The sequence below is a fragment of the Rhinatrema bivittatum genome, chromosome 18 (assembly GCF_901001135.1).
Source record: "Rhinatrema bivittatum chromosome 18, aRhiBiv1.1, whole genome shotgun sequence".
NCBI classification, from domain to species: domain Eukaryota; kingdom Metazoa; phylum Chordata; class Amphibia; order Gymnophiona; family Rhinatrematidae; genus Rhinatrema; species Rhinatrema bivittatum.
In genome coordinates, this window is record NC_042632.1 from 36,526,039 (window position 1) to 36,539,888 (window position 13,850).

The 13,850-nt window shown below is 42.8% G+C and overlaps 1 protein-coding gene across 1 annotated transcript in view; it reads right to left on the minus strand.

The window, feature by feature from the left end:
• TNIP1 (TNFAIP3 interacting protein 1) overlaps positions 1-12,604 on the minus strand; it is an 80,163-nt gene extending 67,559 nt beyond the window's left edge. Inside the window, exon 1 of the mRNA XM_029583441.1 lies at positions 12,456-12,604. The gene's annotated coding sequence lies outside the window, so the exon portion shown is untranslated. The remainder of the gene's footprint in view (positions 1-12,455) is intronic.
• Between the last annotated feature and the right edge of the window lie 1,246 nt (positions 12,605-13,850).

Consider the following 13,850-nt stretch of genomic DNA (forward strand, 5'->3'; position numbering starts at 1 on the left):
TGCTGGTCAGACTAAAGATCTAGGTACATTAGGTTCTGTAGGGAACCTCAGTCTGCAGCCCCTGGCCAGAGAGATTCCTGCAACGGCTGAGCCAGATGGGAAGGAGAAGTAGGTTAAAAAAAATGGGAGGAAAATCCCTGGGCAGTTGAAGGATAGCTCATGGTGCTGTTGCTCCAATGGAGGCAAGTTTTGATTGTACTAGAAGCCCAAAAGGAGCAAGAAAAAAAATAAACAAAACTCCAAGGTCAAAAGAAAACAAAGCATATAAATGCTCTTATCAGAAATGCAGACACTCAAAAGATGGCATTCCCAAGGAAGCAGATATCTTCCTAAGCTCCTGGCTTTTTCAAAAGTCCTCCAGTTTGCTGGCCTTTTCTGACTAAGCACTTGTCAAGAGGAAGTTGAGGGTTTCTCAGGTCCCCTTCAGCTCCATGAACTGATATCTTGCTAGGGTTGGGAAAACCCCGAAAGGCTGGTGGTGTCGTCTGCCACTGGAGCTTGAAATATCTTTAAGCCCTGAGCTTTCCCTTTTGCTTTTTATGCATCCATTTTATCCCAGGGATCTTTTATCAGATTTTCGGCATATTTGGGACAGACAGCAGGAAAAGGTTGGAGAGATCAGGCAAAAAGGCACGCGGGTGAAGGGGGTGAGCTGGTGTTGCATCACATATGGGAACTTTTATGCGCATCCACCCAAAGTGGAAGAATCTCCACTGCTAAGATAGGATGGACAAATTTAGTTTTCAATCAGCCATCACTTATTAAGTTACTAGAACAGATCTAAGGGAAGCAGCTTTGCACCCACGGAAGGTAAGAATGGACTGTAGTCTTGCCATTGGGTACAACTTCAAAAGCTGTCCAGGCAACGACAAATAATAAGGAGGGTAAAGAGGCTAATCAGTCATTGTAGACTATTTTTGTGGGTCCAGGTATGAATAATATTTTCTGGATGTTTACTATTATCACGTTATGTGATTTTTTTTCACTCCCTACCTGGGCATGGGTCACTATGTAATAGGGAATTTATATTTTTGGCATATTTGGGACATAGTGACCTCCAGAAAAAAAATAAAATTATATATATAAATAAAATAATCGAGGGAGCATTATCTTTTAGATATGTAAGTTCTGCTTTTCATACTCCCAGTAAGAGTGGGGTAGGTAGCTGCCAGTATGAAGGATTTTTATAAATTGTTTTATGATACTTTTAATGTACTTTATGGGAAGTAGATATTCAGCAGGCCGGCCAGCAGAAAAGTTACCCAGGTGACTTTACCTGGATAAGTCTGCCACTGACTATAACATACCTGGATTAATCATCTGGCTAACTTTAGGATGAGCATCTGATGCAACCAGTCTTATCCAGCCTTAAAAAAAAAAAAAAAAAAAAACCCACACACCCTAACCCTACAGATTTTACCAGCTAACCCCCAACTCTATTGACTTCTTTGTTTAATGATATATTAAGTAAATATGCATTATTGTTCTGATATATAAACCTATCTGGGTTCCTTTTGGGGAAGGAAAGCAGGATAAAAGTCCAAAATGAAATTTAAAAAAAACAGATAGAAACTGTCAAGACTCCCAGGCAGTTTGCCTGGAACCAAACATTGGTCTACAATGTTCCAGAAGGCCCTGCACTGTCAGTAGGCTCTTCTACCTGCATTTCACTGCAAGTAGGAAACATCTGCTCCCTCATTAACAGAGAACAGTCCTCCAACTACATCTGCATGTTATTGTAGTTCTGGGAATCTTAATCATTTCCAGTTCTAGAAGTTAACAAACAAGGAATTTGTAGAGTAAGACAGAAACTTTTTCTGTATTCAGAAATTTGTAGATGCTTGGATTTCCAAGTATGGCTTTATTTGTTTTAGACATGGTTAAGGATGATTTTCTAAAGGGAAAAAAAAAAAAAAAAAACGATACAGAGGAGGGGAGTCTGTGTCTGTGTTGATCTTCTTTGTGCGTTTCCGCTGCTCTCAGACCTTATCCTCACCCCCCGCTACCTACTTCCTCCTCCCAAGCAGCAAGCTTACAGGATAAGCTCCACTGCCAGCATCATCACCAGGGGCCTCTTCAGGTCTTCGGCAGCTGGTGGGATACGCTTCATCATCTGCATTGTTAAAAAAAACAAAAAAAACACAGGGCAGGCCACTTGTCCTGGGTGAGAATCTCGCAATTCACAAATTTTCAGTAGCCAGGAAGCAAAGCCCACCAGCTCTGAAAATTTCTTGCAATGCTTTCAAAATTCGCCAGATTTTGTGGGATGGTGACCCAACAGAAAATCATCACTGCTTATTTAATCTTCAGCAGTTAACTAGCCAGCCCAGTCTCTCAAAAAACAAATCCAGAGACATGAGGAAAAATGATTTCCGATAAGAAGTATGCCTGGCACACAAACTGAATGCAGTTACTGTAGGAATGCCTGAATTACAATCAGAGCCAATCTATGCTCATCTGGTTGACAACCATATAAAAGAAACAAAAAAAAAAAAAAAGAACTAGGGAGAGACAAGCCAGACAAAAGACTACCAAAACAAAAGACAGACAGAGACGACGGGGGAATTCACCTTTCATATAAACAGCGTTTAAGTACTGAAAAAAAAATGAAAATGACCACAAGGATTTTCTCAGCCGTCTGAGCAAACCCTATTGAAACAATGAAACTTTGGGTGCCGCCTTGCGAAGAGAATTCAGTCTCCCATCCGAGTCACAGACCAATAGTGAATGGAGCGCTACAAATACAACCGATGAATTTAATACAACAACCCAAAAAAAAAAAACAACTTTACTATCATAGAGGTAAATTACTATCAATCCAGGGTAGAAAGATACTCCAGAGCTGCACACACTCTCTGACCTTGCAGGATCAACAAATGACTATGTATTTCCTTAGCTCAATACAGTGCATGTCTCCACTTAGGCCCCGACAGCAGCCAGTGAGGAGAGACACAAAAAGTGCCAACGTTTCTAAGTACATTCCTTTTAAATTTTCCTCAGCAGTCATAATAATATACACAAGCTGCCAAGGTGTAAGAAAAGCAAAATTATTTCAGTGATGTTCACAGAAAACCGCTTTAAAATAACCATTAAGTGACCGGCAGTTACAATGGCGAGCTGCCTGCTGTATCTGATAAAGGTTTAGACGGTAGATGATATCAGAGGCCCGGCCACATACCAAAAAGGTATTAAAATGTATAACTGCAGTAGCAGGTCTAAGTTTGCATGTCCCATTAATAATCGCCTGTATCTTTATATATTTATGTATCTTTAACATATAGTTTTTGTTGATTATATATTTATCACTCTCCAGTTGTTTTAGTTTAAAACCTGACCTGTCTTTCATCTTCCATGTTTTATGCTCCCTGTTTAATGTAACTTTACTTTCTACCTAGATGTTAATTGGTTTTCCCCTCAGTTACATTGTAAACCGGTACGATAAGACCTGGTCTTGAGCATCGGTATAGTAAAAGAAATTAAATAAAATAAAAATAAATACAGGAATATCCTAGTAAAGAACCTTTTACTCTTTCCACAGCACGAATCAGTGTTACTTTCAAGGAATCAGATATCTGGACTCCCACAGCTGGAGCATGAAAAGAATTGCAATTATGAATCCAATGTCGTACAGCAGGTGATGACAAGTGGAGCTGACCTTGGGAGTGTGCAAGGGTCAGATGCATTCTATGGGAGAGGACCCAAAGGCTCATTTACCGTAGGGATGGTAGACACCGGTTCTCGAGTGCCAAAAACAGGCCTGGATGTCAGAATTTAAAACAATGACTATTCATGGCATTTAGTCCATAAAGCAGGTTCATTTGGTATTCTCAAAAACCAAATCTGTTTATGGTCATCAAGGAGGACCAGCGTCTCCCCATATTCTGTGGGGGATTGATGGGGCTTAGAAACTGATCCAGTCCAACTGTGGCACTTGTTGGAGTTAAGTAAAAGGGCACCTATGCACGACACCACACACCGGACTAGGAGTGGATAGGGACAGGTCAGAATAGATCCAATTCCATCCACAAGTTCAACTCATATTGGTTAAGCCAAAGCCAAATCTGAACTACTGCTCATCAAAATGAGCACGAACCTGCGTCTCCTGATTCACCAAATCTTCTCATGGATCACAACTTGACTGGATTCACAGTTTTTAATAACTGCTCCAAGACTGCTGCCAAAAGTCACACATTAGGAGGAAAATAAAATTGAATAAAATCTAAGTTGCAAAATAGTGTTCTGTTTTCAAAGATGTCAGGAATTCAGTTCAAACTAAAAGTCAAAATCTTGTATTTGCCAGATTTAGGCCTGGATTTTCTAATGCCGCACCTCTTATTGAATCCCGAGGTAACGGGGGGGGGGGGGGGGGGGGGTGAAGCAGGGGGCGGGCCTGCGAAAGCCGGCAGCGATCGCACCACCACGGTGTTATCGTTGCTGGCTTTCGCACCCAATAGCACCACTGTGAAAGGTGGCGCTATTGGGCGCGCTACTGGCTTTGATAACGGGTCATACCTTATCGTCGCCAGCAAAGTTTCTGCCTTGTCTGCCCCGACTCCTCCTCTTCCGGTCCCGATGCCGCCCCAACTCCGCCCCTATCTATCGCGTCCCTTTTCACATGCGATAGGGATAGAAAAGGTTCCCCCTTAGTTTGACTTTAAGCAACCAGACTCGTGTGTGTCCAACTGTTAAGCAACAGGTGAGCAGGAAGATTTTTTTAAACTTCAGCTTATTACAACAGTTTGTTGGCCCAGGATATAAGTAGAGTGCAGTATATGCCTGGTAGTGCTATGGAAATTAAATATATAGAGGTCCATATTGAGTGGCATCTAGCTGGATAACTTGTGAGTTATCTAGCTAAAATGCCAACCTTTGAATATTTTGGGCACTAATCGGAGTAAACTTTAGCCGGATATTTTATTAAATGTAATCAGATAATGAAGGGGCAATCCAGAGATATTTCTGGGCAGAATTAAGTAAGCCATATAAGTTATCTAGCTAACTGATATTCAGAGTTAGCTGAATAACATATCCAGCTATGTTTAATAATGCAGCGGAATATCCCTCCAAAGTTAGCCAGTGACTGAGGACTGGCCTCATAAAATCCAACATCAGCTAAGGACTAGTAGGCCAATCTGGTCTGCCCAATTTTATTCTGGGTGTTTATATACTGCTTAAATTGGACTCACCATGCTACACAGTGTATAGTAAAACACATGTAGTACAATTATTAAAAAACAGAGAATATGACAACAACAATATTATATAAAACATAAAATCATTTTATCAAAATATCTCACTAGAAGGCCAACTGAAAACCGTGGGCTTTCAGCTTCTTTCTGAAAAGCTTGAAGTCTGTGATATCACAAAGCTCAGAAGGTAGCACACCCCATAGAGGACACGATTACAGAGAAAGCTCAGTTTTGAGTGCCTGCAAATGCACAGTCTTGACTGTGGGCGCCTTTAAAAAAGGCTGTACCAACAGACCTCAGAGCACATGGAGGGACATACCTCACCAATCTGCCAGCCAGAGCCTCTGGAGTTTGTGCCTGGTGGTGGTAAGTTTTCTAAAGTAAAAAAAAAAAAAAAAAAAAAAGTAACTGGGTCAGGTCCAGTGGCGATGTCTACCTCCCAATTTTTTCCCAACGGGGAAAAAAGTAAAAAAATAAATATGTTTTCCAAGGTTCCATGTTGGTGATTGGACAGAAAATCACCACTGATGCCAGGCTCTCTTGAATTCCCTTTTTGTATCTTGGAAATAATAGCAGATACGATAGGTATGTGTAGTCATTTAAAACACTGATGATGTTTATTTAACCTACACATGCAAAGCAGAGTCAAATAAATTCAAAACAGGATAAAACAATATAGAGAAACACATAGTAAATAAGTCATAACACTTTCTGAGGTAAAGGCGAAAGATGCAAATATCAGTTAGCCAACAGCATAATGCTTCCAAAAGCCACCCCATGTAGATTCTTACTTGGATCTCTCCCCTACCAGTCCAAACCTTACTATCTCAATAGCAGCAATGTCATTGGTTCGATTATGTCAATGTTCTATACAAGGATTATACTTTCATGTTTTAGCAATTGTAAACAGAGCCGCTGATAATATTTGTGATACAAAAACTCTATTCTTCAATGGGACCCTTGATCCGTACCCCCTAACCAAGAGCTCATGCGAGATGAAAGGGGCAATCACCAATATCTAATATCTCCTGCATCACACTCTTCCAAAACTGTAGATAAGAACCTGGTTCTCCAACAGTCAGGATCAGCCCCAGCAGGCATATTTGCAAAATAACAAGGAGTGCAGTAGTATCTGTTGAATTGAATGTTCTTGATTTTGTGCTTGAAAAAGGAATTAAGGATCTTTTCTGCTTCTTTGTTTTTAGAGCTAGCCCTAAAGCAACATTGCAAAACATTGGCCAATGTCAGCTTTTTCTTTCAGCAGCTTCTTTCAATTACTTTTGACGAAGATTTTCTGTTATAGCAAACTTTTTCAGCTATCATGATGGCTATGTATTGATGTTGCAGATAATTTATTATTTTTAGAGAGAGTTTAATAAGAGAGAAATAAATGCATGGATGTTCTTATGACTAAGATTGGATGATGTGCATGCTGAATTCTACATAAACCTATCACTAGATGTACTTAAGAGGTCTTTTCTTCCCTTCTAGAAAACCTGAACTTTCTTAAATGTGTTTGCCGTAAGACAAAATGGAGATGGGTCTTCCATTAGCATTGGGCCCTGCCACAGCAGCCCATGCCTCCTGGGAAGTTCCTACCACTAGCCTTATTGTGTCCGCTTATGAATAATCCAGGGCTATCAGAATTACCATGGATGGGTGATCCTCTCTCTTTAGCGACTTGCCTAAGAGAGTCCAGGGTGGGAGCACATACAGGAGGCTGTCCTCCGATCAGGGCTTTTATGCCACTGGACCCTCTTTCTTTCTGTCAACTGTCTTGGCATTCATCCAGGTAGCTATTAAATCTATTGATGGCTGCCCCATTGCTGTTCTATCATCTGAAAGAGCGCCTGACCAATTCCTGGAATCTAGCCTGCTCCTGCTGAGGAAGACGGTTTGAACACTCTGGCTTCCTCTGACACGGGATGCAGAGAGCAGATGTAGATTTCGCTCTGCCCACTGAAAAGCACATCTGTCTCTATTGCTAGGGTATGACTGTGGGTGCCCCCTTGTTTGTCACGTCTGCTGCTGCTGTGGCATTGTTTAACAGGATTCTTACCACTTTCCCTCTTATCAAAGAAAATAGAGTAGGGCCCTTCTTATGGTCCATGCCAATTTCATCTTCGGCCACCAGCCTTGAGCCACCAGCCCTAGGCAATGGGCATCCCAGCCAACTATGGTTATGGTGACCCAGAAGGGTCAAGGTCAAGGTCCATTTCCTTCAACTGATTTGAAGGCTCTGATTAATCCCAAGCTCTTCTCTACTATCAGGTGTGCTGGCCCATGAAACTCAAATCTAAAAAGTGGCTGTCAATCCTAAGAGATGAAGCTGTCACAAATCCTGGGTGCTTCTTGAACTCTGAAGCATTGCACCTGAGATATTGGCTTGGTTATCTTTTTTGAAGTTAGAGCAACCCTTCCTTCTGTATATTGAAAATGGCACCCATGAACCTGAGTGACTTGGAGAGATTTAGGCTGCTCCTTGTGTAGTTTGCTACCCTTCCTAGTTGCTACATAAGTTGCACCACTATCGGTGTGGCTTGCTGGCTTTCCTGGAAGAACATGGTTCTGATAAGCTAGCAGGCAAGGTAGCGATGGACCATTATGCCCAGTTTTTGCAGAGCTACTTCTGCCGCCACCACCACCACCTTGATGAAAGTTCTTGGAGCAGTCACAAGGCCAAATGGAAGGAATTGCTTGCCTAGTACACATAAATCAAAGACGATTCTGGCAAGTGCTTTGTATGGGGATATGAAAGTAGATTTCTACCTTGTCTAGAGACAATAGGAATTTACCTTTTCTGACTGATATGACAGGACATAGTATCACCATCCAAAAGTAAGGTATATGAAGATACGTTTTGACCCCTTCAGGTATAGAATAGGATGAAAGGACCCATCCTTTTTCAGAACCATGAATACATTGCCAATGCTCCTATACTAATCTGCAACTACTGGAGACAGAGACTACTGAGAACTGCTTCAGATAACACCTTCCTTATACTTGGGCATGATATCACAAGGGAAAAAGGTGTGTCCTCTGTCTCCAGCAGCTGTGGAGAGAGAATCCCCAAATGTAAGGACTGATCTAGCAGAAGGATAAGGAATAAAAAAACTCTGGTGTTGGCCGAGGATTGTTGCTGCATTAACCGGGCTGGAAGAATGGACAGGGGTAAATAAAAATAGAGGAAAAATCCCCAGGAAGTTGCAAAAGAAGGCTCAATGCAAAAGATTTCAGTCCTTGTTCTCATCAAGTTGAAAATACAAAGGAGCAGGAGGAATCTATCAGGCCAGGCCAGAAACCTCACCGATGAAAAAAAAAAAAAAAAAGCTTGTATCAACCCCAGTGGTATAATTACCACCCAAAAAAACCCTCATAAGGAGGGGCCCAGTGATCCACTGCCTGCATTATGGTTAGCAGTGATTTTCAAGCTGCGGTGGCAGCCAGAAGCAAATAGACTTCTAAACAGACATCAAAATCCAGTGTGGGATTCTCAGTCCACATTGACAGGACCTGTGGTGGTACCACCTCTCTTTCCATATGGATTTCCTGTTACCTAGGAAACCCATGTGAGTGGCAGGGCTGCTATAGAGCCTTCTATGTGTATACTCACTGAGAGGCCCTGCCCTGGTCTAAACCTATCAGTGCCTGCTCTGAAGATGTTGGTCATAGGCTGGCCCACAAACTTCCTAATGAGTTGAGATGAAGACCAAGGAAGGATACATGGGGAGGAGGGGGGAGCACACCCAGGAATGGGTGCAGAAGGGAGAGCTCTCCATCCAAGAACATAAAAAATTGCCATGCTGGGTCAGACCAAGGGTCCATCAAGCCCAGCATCCTGTTTCCAACAGAGGCCAAACCAGGCCACAAGAACCTGGCAATTACCCAAACACCAAGAAGATCCCATGCTACTGATGCAATTAATAGCAGTGGCTATTCCCTAAGTAAACTTGATTAATAGCCGTTAATGGACTTCTCCTCCAAGAACTTATCCAAACCTTTTTTGAACCCAGCTGCACTAACCACATCCTCTGGCAACAAATTCCAGAGCTTTTTTGTGCATTGAGTGAAAAAGAACTTTCTCCGATTAGTCTTAAATGTGCTACTTGCTAACTTCATGGAATGCCCCCTACTCCCCCTAGGAGAGCACCTGGAACTGGATCATGGGGAGAGGGCAGAAAGGACTGCTCCCAGGATCCAGGGCCCATGCCCAAGTTTCTGCCCTGGGCCTCACTAGCTCCAAAACTGACCCTGGACACCAGAAGTGAGGGCAATGCAACAGACAGGGTTCTGAGGGAGATGACCTAGGTGGTGCTTCAGTCTCCAAGAATCTTACTTCATTGTTTGAATGCCTACAAAAGAGAGGGAGAGCCTGGTGTATATCCACGTGGACAATTGTCAGAAGCAGTGGTCTTTGTGACACTGTGTATTCTGATACTAGTAACTTCACATACTAAGTTTCTGCTTTGTATTTCTATACTGTGGAATGGTATATGTTACACTCTTGGTTTTGTGATTGATACAATGAAGAGCACTCGTAAGCCAGGCTTTATTGGGCATGATATTAATATTTCAAAATTTACTGAGAATTCTTGCATCGTGCCAAAGAGAATTTCCTCATGGATGTAATAAGTACGACAACCCTTGGAAATCATTTGATTTTTTATTCACATATACGCCAATGGCATGCAGATGGTTGTCCCTTTAGAATCTCACCCAGCTGTAGATTGGTTCTGTGAACAGCAGACTTGCTGCTATTGTATCCTGGCTGCTAGACAGATAGCAACCCGATGTTTAATAATCGGAAGAAAGAAATCATCAAAATAGGGTCTGCTGATCTATTTGCACTGCACAGATTTTACCCATTCATCCAATACCTGAGGGAAAGGCCTTGGGTGTCAGATTTGATTCTGCTCTAATGCTAGACTCTCATGGCAGTTCACAACCTCTCATCTGAAAAACTGAGAATGGTGAAGCGGCTGCAACCATTTTCGGCCATGAATGCATTTAAATCTGTAATGAATTTGCTTGTTGATGCTGAGCTTGATTATTACAATGTTTTGTATCTAGGCTTGTCCTCTAGAACAGTACATAGGCTTCAGATCTGTACAAACACTGCAGTTTGAATTGTCCAGGGGTGCCCTAGGAAAGCAAATATTTCAGTTGCATTTTGAAAGCTACAGTGGTTGCCAAGGTTTAAACTCCTTACCTTTCATACCCTTAGGGGCAATTGCCACCCCCCATTTGAGGGACAGACTACAAAGGTATCATCCAGATAGGGAGCTTAAATCTAGTCAGGGAAGTCTACTTTGCATTGCAGCTGTGTATAGGGTGTACAGCACCACTTGAGGTCTAGGATGTTCTCTACTGCAGCTCCAGTATTGTACAATAGCCTTATGGTTGAACATAAGAAAATGCCATACTGGGTCAGACCAAGGGTCCATCAAGCCCAGCATCCTGTTTCCAACAGTGGCCAATCCAGGCCATAAGAACCTGGCAAGCTCCCAAAAACCAAGTCTATTCCATGTTACCGTTGCTAGTAATAGCAGTGGCTATTTTCTAAGTCAACTTAATTAATAGCAGGTAATGGACTTCTCCTCCAAGAACTTATCCAAATTCAGCAAGAGCTGAATTTTTTAACGTTCAGATATAAAAAGGTAAAAATTGGGATATTTGATTGTGAACCACTTTAGGCGATTCTCAAACCAGGAATGTGGTCTAGAAATATTTTATAAATAACAGCAACATGCTTTTGTAAGTTCTTTTTAAATCAAGCCAGTGGCACCATTTCTGTGATCTTGCTGAATATATTTTTGGTTTCTGATTGCATTTCTTAGTACTTGATTATCTTCACTCTCTCTCTCCAAACACAGTACAGGAGTATTTGCTTGGTACTGACACTTATTAGCAACAAGCAGAGAAGGGAATACAACTCCCAGTACTCTTAGGAGGGGGATCCCCACCCTATCTGCTCTAGGGGCTTCTGTGAAATTTCTGCTTGGGGGCACGGAATTTGAACTTACATCTCTGATCAACCCATTCAGAAAACCATAATGCTGCCAAACTCAGAATATATCTGTCTGATCAAGACAAGCTACTCAGTTTACAAGCCTGCTCTCCCAGTCATGTCCCAGTTTAAAGCTTTTTGTCACAGTTGTTAGTTAAAAGTGTGTTCATAACAAAAGCTGCATTTAATCGCTGCCCTCTAAGCCATATTGAATAGTTCTTGCAACACACAAAGTCACATTACATTTTTTGGTATCCCAGCTTTCCTATATAAGAATCAGTTCTGCTACCATTACTAAGACCATCCAAAGCAATATGCACTGGAACTTTAAAAGTATGCGAGATACTGCGGTTGTAGGAGTGTGTGTGTATCCATGTCAAGTAACAACAACAAAATAACATAGACAGATAGATATGCGAGACAATCACTATTGAAAAAGCATCTTTGCCATCACTATTTGGGTTTCTTAGCCTTTTCCTTTTGATTTCCCTCCCATTGGGGCTATTCATGAGACTTCTGTTCCACTATCAAGGGAGTGAGATTGTCCATATAAATGCAATTTTTCCCCCCAATCAGTTCTGATGGACTTTGTGTATATGTATATACACACACACACATAAAATGTATGTGCACACGTGTGCAATATGGCTGTCAACTCTCTCTCTCTATATATATATATATAGTGTGTGTGTGTGTAATATAGCAGTATCAACTCATGTTGGTGCACCATGCATATAAAAGAAAGGGAATGGATACTGAATAGATCCGAGTTGCATGCTTGTTCTCTTCCCTGCCAAACAAAAGGACATTGCTCTGTATATTGAACAGGAGCTGTCAGTTGTTTAAAATAGAATTTTCTCTCTATATATTTTATTTTTGTGGGTATATGTGCGGATAGATAGATAGATAGATGCATAATACAGGCTCTGGGTAATCCCATGTGATTCTGTCCAACACACATTTTCCACTTATCAGCGCCCGTCGCAATACCCGAGCAAACAGAACAATACCTTCCGAAATGCAGTGAAAAGCATGGGCTTTAACGATGACCGATCGCTGTCTGTTCACAATCGCAGTCCTGTTCCGCGGCAAGCATTTTAGGGAGCTGATCCGTGGCTCAGCACACAGTGAAAGCCGCAGGGAGTCCCGATTGCAGCAGAAACATTTCGGAGTAAAAGCCCGACCACAAATTCAGTACGGATGCCGCCAGCCCAGCCACCTTTTCTTATATTTAAGCCCAGAAAACAAGTTCTACTTACTTTTCCCGTCCATGCTTCGCTGTCTCTGCTACTGCCCCAGGGAACGCTGACAACCATGCATCAAACCATTTACTAGAGCCATTTCCTTGCTTTCAAAACCAGGAAGTGGGCGCTCGCTCCTTCCTCCTCCCTCCTCTGTCTGGGAATTTCCCGGGTTACAGGCAGAGCCGGCAGCCAATCAGCGCCCGGGCCTGGGGCGCCGCCCCCGCCCAGCCGGGAGCTGCTTCCATGCGAGGGCTCCGGCTGCGAGGCGGGACGGCTCCGCCCCTGGCGAACGCGAGTGCATGGAAAGCTTCGTTCAGATCCAACCTGTAGGGCTCGATGTACTATTACTGTACCCATAGAAGCAGCCGGAATTCGTCCTCGAGAGTCACAAATCATTGCTCGACTCTAATATCTCCTCTGTCTCCTGGGCTTCCAATCTAACAATTTGGCTTTTCTGATGATTTCCAGGGCTTGATTTGCCCCTGTTTCCCCAATGCATACTTCTGTTGTCTGGCTCAGACTTTGGTTGACAGGAATTGGGGGGGGGGGGGGGGGGGGGTAAAGTAGTGGGGGCTTGTTATCCAGGTCGGAATACATCTTTACATTTCTTATTGTAAAGTAATTAAAAAGTGTTAGAGGCAAACAAGGTGCAGTAAAACTCGCAGTACTCACACTGCTTGCATGGAATCCACTTTGAAGTGCCTGAAAAGGGGGAACATAAATCAATAAGCAATCAAGAACAACGTTTTTGCTGGCAAAGAAAAATGTTTAATAATGAGGAGTTAGGGGAAAGGAAACACAAAAGATATGAATGAGCAGGGCAAGATTTGCATACAGGCCCACCACGACTGTGCCTGGGGGTGTCAAAAATATCTTCTGCAGACCTCTGGCCACATTCTTCCTTCCTTCTGCTCCAGCCCTCCAATCACTTTCCCCCACCTCCCACCACCACCATGGGCCTCTGATTCCTCCGGCAGTCCCTTCCCTGACTTCCCTCAACACCCCACCTCAACTGTGGCAGCAGTATGCACACACACACACACACACGCACAGCAGGTTTGAGTGAAAGTGGAGCCTGAGCAGGACTTCCCACTGGGGTCTCCATGCAGGAGGTGGGCCCTGGGAGTAGGGGCTGGCTCAGTTTCCACTTCTGACTCAACCTGCTTTTGACAGCTGTCACCAGTGGAGCCAGGAGGTTGGGGGGAAAAGGGCGTGCACCAGGGCGGATGGATGAATGGTAGCGGGTCCAGGTTCCACCAGGGTGGTTGGGTATGAGAGTACGGTATATGAATTAAGGGACTGGAAACATATATAGCAAACTTTGCTTTCAAGTGGCACTGGTTAAATAAATTCAAAGCTGGTATGAAAACAGTCCAAGAAATTAAACATTACAAAAAAATAGGATGTGGT